This window comes from Urocitellus parryii, unplaced genomic scaffold (genome assembly GCF_045843805.1).
Source record: "Urocitellus parryii isolate mUroPar1 unplaced genomic scaffold, mUroPar1.hap1 Scaffold_166, whole genome shotgun sequence".
Lineage (NCBI taxonomy): Eukaryota > Metazoa > Chordata > Mammalia > Rodentia > Sciuridae > Urocitellus > Urocitellus parryii.
Genome location: NW_027552166.1, coordinates 290,008 through 296,125, shown reverse-complemented (window position 1 = coordinate 296,125; position 6,118 = coordinate 290,008). Strand labels below are relative to the sequence as shown.

The following is a 6,118-nucleotide window of genomic DNA, read 5'->3' as shown; positions in this document are numbered from 1 at the left end:
GTGTGACTCAGCACCATATACAGCCAAAGGAATGAGAAGTTATCCTCCATATGTGTTCAATATGTCAAAATGCACCCTACTGTCATACATAGCTAATTAAAACAATTAATAAAATAAACTACACTATGTGAAAGAACAAAGTCCCTTTCTGCTCCAGACCAGATCTCCCTTGGGTATCTAGGGACCTCTCTCTCCTTTCTCACTTGTCAGGTTCCCAGTTTCTTCCACATTTCACTTGCATACTAGCAACACTATCAATCTACCAAAGGCACACCCAAGTCCATTCCTTTTAAATGGACGTTTTGTAAATGTTTTTCTTTTCTGAATACCTTGATATTATTATATTACTAAAAAAACTCACTACAACGAAGGGACAAAGGAAGGAAAAACACTTAAGAATTGAAAATTAAATTATTGGGCACTTATTTCTTCAACCTATAAAGTTACTTGTAATCCTCTGTTACATAGGATGATCTTTTGGGATATCAGAACTGATGTCCATGGGGGGGGGGAATGTAAAAATATAGGGTGATGAGTGATATGTAAGGGAAGGACATCCTGTCCTTGTCCTCTCTGGCCTCCCCCTCTTCCCATGGATACTTGTGCAAAGAACAGGAAACACATTGTATCTGGTCTAGTTGCAAATAAAGATGGCAAGCTCTAGCTTCTCTGTTATTGAATGTTTCCGTTTTGTGATTTCATCCTTTAGTACAATAAGAAGTTGATCAGGGCCTGGTGTATTCCCTGTGTCATAAATTATTTTGGATGCTAAGTGTCCTTTGAGATACAACCCAGTTTTCTCATTTACAACTCAAAAAACAAAAGTCCAAAGAAACTGATTCTTGTCCACAATGAGATTCTGAGTGCCGAAGCCAAAAGTAGCACCTAGATTTCCTGCCTGCTAATTCAGGGATTTTTTTTTTTTTTGTTAATTAACAGGTTGACTCTTCTCATTTGATCTACCAGAGTACCAAGGAGACAATTATTCAATAACCACTTTTTTTTATCTGAGGGGTTTAAGTAATCTTACAGGTTTGAATATTAGCTGTTTTTCTCTAATGTAGACGTGTGGTGATTCATCCTTCAACTCAATTCATAACAGACTATGAAACATAATTAAAGTGAGATAACCTAGACTACCATATATATGCAAAAAGTACTGTTTTGATTCGTGGTTTAACTTTATTACTTTTTTTTCCTTTTCAAGAATTTATTTATACTCAAGATAATGTTGATGATTTATGTCATGAGAATATCATTCAATTTACCAAAATATTAAAAGTGGTTATAGTAGAAATGGGATTATGGAGCAATTTTCACTTGTTCAAAAATTTTTCATATATGGTTATATTTCTTTTTAGTAACAAAAAATATTTTTAAATAGGAGAACTTCCCTTGTAGCTCTTTTGCCTCAAATTGCTTTAAGATAATAAGATACATGCATTCCCAAATTTCCTCCTAAATGAATCAACTTCTAAAATTATTCATTTTTTAGTAGTGAACTTACTGGTGTTTCCCCTGCCCCACTTTGTGCTTTTCTGCTTTTCACACTTTCTATATTAATTATGAATTACTAAAAGTATTTTATTGAATATAACATATATACAGAAAAAGCCAATGAACTTTGACAAATTCAACATATCCATATAACCACTATTCAAATCATGACATACAACATTATAGGCATCCCAGAAGCTTCCTCTCAATGTATTCTCAGTTATAACAGCAAAAATGTCTCTTAAAATCCAGGGAAATATCCTTTAAAAGTTAATGCCAAAAATGACATAGCATTTGTAATTAGTCAAAGTTAAATTTTATTTTACTCTCTACTTAATTTTCCAGATTTGGAAATCTTGAGCAAATGAGATTTTTTTCATCCTTGATTATTTTGTTTTTAATATGGTAATATCAGTTACACTACAAAGTAACAGTGATATTATATGAGAGATGAAATGTAAATCCCTTTGCATAGTGCCTAGCATATGGTAAATACTAATAATGGCTATATTTTAATACAATTCAGAATATTGACTAAAATGATACATATAAAAAGCAGGCCTTGAGCTGGGCAAGGTGGCACATTCCTGTAATCCCAGCTACTTCTGAGGCTGAGGCAGGAGGATTACGAAGTTTGAGGTCAGCCTGGAGAGTTTAGCAAATTTGTCTCAAAATTGCCTAAGCAATTTGTCTAAAAATTAAAAACAAAAAACAGGCCATGATAAATATGAGGGGTTCAATTATTGTCCTTTTTACTTTCTCATCCCTCTTCCCCTATTCAGAATTTTAATTTAGTAGAGTTAAAATAATCTTATAAACAAAACAAAATTAATGCCTAAGTCTAACATTTAAGAACTCATAGTGTGGTTGATTTCCTGGTCTTTTCCTTTATAATGAAGTCTAAATAATATAAAAATAGTGTTCCCTAAGAACACAGAGTTAAAACCAGATTAAAATGAAAAATGTAAAATACTAAAAGTTTATTTTGATAATAGGAATATTTTCTACTTTTTGTTATATATGTGTATGTGTTGTGGGATGAGCATTATAGTTCTATAAAATGACAATACATCTGATTTTGTGTGTGTGTGTGTATGTGTGTGTTTCATTAAAATAAGTGGTTATTTTTTTTCAAGTGATTTTATTTTATTTATTTTATTTTTGATGCTTTTATTGAAAAGGTACATTTAAAAAATACACAGACATTTTTCCATTTACAGATTGCAGATATAGATACTCTAAAAGAGTTCACTATTTTATTGTTTTATGATACTTCTTGCCCCTGATATCACAAATATTCTAGTCTTGTTGATACCAACTTTGAAAGGGGGGCATGGGAGCATGACCTGCAACATATTCAGTGAACAGAAAGACAAATTGTTCAATTATAAATTTTATATCTTCTGTACATTATTGCATTAGGGAGCCACAAAATTATGTAGCATCATTACAAATGAAAATAGGTTAAAAATGAAGATAATTACGTAGAAATACATGGATTCATTTTCTTCTTGCAGAATGCACAGAAGGTGCCAAAATGTGCAATTTAGGAAGCTCTTTTTGTGTTTGTATATATTTGCTTAGCAACTCAAACCAGTGAGGAAGCTACAAAATAAGTTAGACAAAAATAGCAAACAGGTAGTAATTATAGCTATGTTATATGGCTTTCTATTTTGTTTAAATATCTCCAAATAAAATATGAAATAAAGAAAATACATTATCTTTTGTTCTCTTAACGAGAAATTCAAAGCTATTTTGCTTCCTAACATTTACACAGCAACTAAAGATGTTGAATTCAGACAAGAGATACAATCTAGTACTACACAGGATACAACAGTACTTGGGTCTAAAACAGTACACAATCCCTGTCGACGAGAGTACACCAAAAAGAATACGTGATCCGTTGGTAAGATGGTATTCACAAGTAAGCACTTGTGTTCTATTTTTCTTCCACACTAGAATATGCCTGGTTGGATTCCAGAGCTATTTACAGACATCTGAGGAAGATCCTAGTTTTCAAGTCTGTCAGGAAAATATTCCATATTGTTCTAAGCCAGATTATACCCATGGGAAAACAGAGACTGGTTTTCTTTTTCTTTACTTTCTGACTGTACATTTTCAAGAACCCAGATTTCTCAGATACACCAATTAAATGGAGTCGAGTTGGGGTGGGAAGAGGGAACCTGTGCTGCTCACATTCCAAAATGATTTGATCAGTCCATAAAAGCACTCTTGAATCTAGTGATTTGTTTTTCACTGAAGCTGGGGTTTCAGGTGGTAGGCTGCATTTTGTGGGTAGGTGGGATACTTACTGTAACACAAAATGCTCAAGTTGCTGAAATCCTTTTGGCTTGGCTTCTCGACTTTCCTACTGGCCTGGCTGGTCTTGGGACTTGCAGATGTCAGTATGGGGCAAACAGGATGGAGGCCGGAGTGGCACAGATGGGCCCGTGCCCTAGCCTCAGGAGAGCTGGAGGGATGGCTGGAGCCTGGAAGAGCTAGGCAGATGGCCGGGGTGGCAGTGACAGTGCAGAGGACACAGCCGCTGCTGCTGCCAGGGGTGAGGACAGGAAGGCTGGGGCCAAAGGTTTCATCATATCTTTCTGGAATGCAAGTTTTGCTGTTAAAATGCTTGGGCTCCGCTGGAGTTTGTTGTAAGGGCTGTATTTCGGCTTCAGTGGCTTCCCTGCAACTGGTCTTTATGCCTCCTGCTAGAAATGTGCTGTTTGAGTTGAATTTCTGAGTTAACATGAACATCACAGATTTCACAATGAAATGTCTTGTTCTGTAGTCCTGACCCCCTTATTGCCATTCTGCATCTTTAATCTTGATCCAGGTCTAGGATAGGACTTAATTGGACCAGCTCCATTACGAGCCTCAACCATGGTCTTGTGTTTAGATCCAGTGTTGTGTGCCTCTAGCTGTGACAGGGAGTTCACAGCCACTTTGCATAGTGAACAATAAAGCAATTTTTTGGCTTTCTCTTCTTCGGATTCAGCAACAGACCCTGGTGCTCCATTTGTGCTTTTGGTTGTCCCAGGTGGCAGGGCAGTTGTGCCAGATTTGAGGAGAAATGAGCCACTTTCAGAGCATGATGGCTGACTGAAACTATTGGCTTTCAGCTTTCCTTTATCTTCGGATTTGTCAGAGCTGTTGCCTGTGATTGGAGTGATGGAGCAGCTGGGATTAGCCTTTGCGCTGTCCTTGGAAGAAACCATTTTGGGTTTATTTTTCGTTGCCTCTAGTGCTTTGTCCTTCTTGGCATGTTTACTTCTTTTGTAGTGGGCCTCGGCCTGGCTATCTGAGTTAAAGCGAAGCTGACAGACATTACAAGAAATAACTTGTTTCTTCTTTGGGGGAATGGATACTCCAAATGTGTGGTTAATGACTGCTTTTTGCACAGGATCCATTGTGTTAAAATTTGGAAAGAGCCCAACAGCCGAACTACCGTCCATTGGAAAAGACATAAATGGTTCGATATCCAGTGAAGGCTGCATCATCAGAGTAGGAGTGCGCACAAGAGCAGGAAGGGTAGTAGTATGGCATGTACTGCCTGTGCTGGTGTTGGGGCTGGGGCTGACCAGCAGTGTCCTTGAGCTCTGGGCTGGAAGCCGGGGCTGCCCATTGCTCAGCTGCTTCACTCGTTTGCGATGGGATTTGCCATTGTAATGGACCTGGGCCTGGGCTGCAGAGTTCAGCTGGATGTTGCACACCTCACAGAAGGAGAACAGAATTTTCTTTTTCTCTTTACTTAACTGGTCCTCAGGCCTGTCGGTCTTAATGCCCCTTTCTTCAAAGCCCCGTAGAAAAGCTGCCATATTCATAATTCCATCTTCAAGATGGTACTTCATACATTGGGTTGTGTTCTAAAACCCCTTTTTTAAGTCGGTTGATGGGAAATTGTGCATATTTTCTTATAGATTTAGAAAAACAAATTGCTTTTAGGTTTCCAGATCAGCCCATAAACATCAATTTAATCTTCGATGAACTTGAAACGTAGACCATCTGGGCGCGCCGGCAGCAGGCGCGTAGGGCAGTGGCTCCTCCAGCCTGGAATTTGTTGCTAGCGCTCTGGCGGTTGCTGCGGTCCCGCCAGGGCTGCACTGAAGCTCCGCGCAGACGCTCTCCGGCGATCTGCTGCACCCCCGGACGGTGGCTACCATGACAGCGGCGGCGGTGGCCTTGGGGAATCATATCACAAAATTTTTTGATAAAGGGGAATTCAAGTTCTCCTTATTCATGTGTCCAGTGTGAATAAAAGCACTGTCATAAGGCAATCCATTTGAGGAGCAGGTGGCTTACTAGGGATTGAACCTAGAGGCTCTTAACCACTGGGCCAGCACTTTTTATTTTGAGATAGTGTCTTACTGAGTTAGAGTCTCACTAAGTTGCTGAGTTGACTTTGAACTCACAATCCTCCTGTCTCAGCTTCCAGATCCACTGGGATTACAGGTGTGAGCCACCACACCCAGCTCCATTTTTATTTTACAGCTTAGGAAACTTTTTTTGATATTTATTTTTTAGTTATAGGTGTACACAATGTCTTTATTTTACTTTATGTGGTGCTGAGGATGGAACCCAGAGCCTCACACATGCCAGGCAAGCTCTTTACCTCTGAGCC

General features: G+C 38.4%; 1 pseudogene; it reads right to left on the bottom strand.

The window, feature by feature from the left end:
* Window positions 1-3,899: 3,899 nt before the first annotated feature.
* On the bottom strand, window positions 3,900-5,333 carry LOC144251721 (zinc finger protein 385B pseudogene; annotated as a pseudogene).
* Window positions 5,334-6,118: the final 785 nt, after the last annotated feature.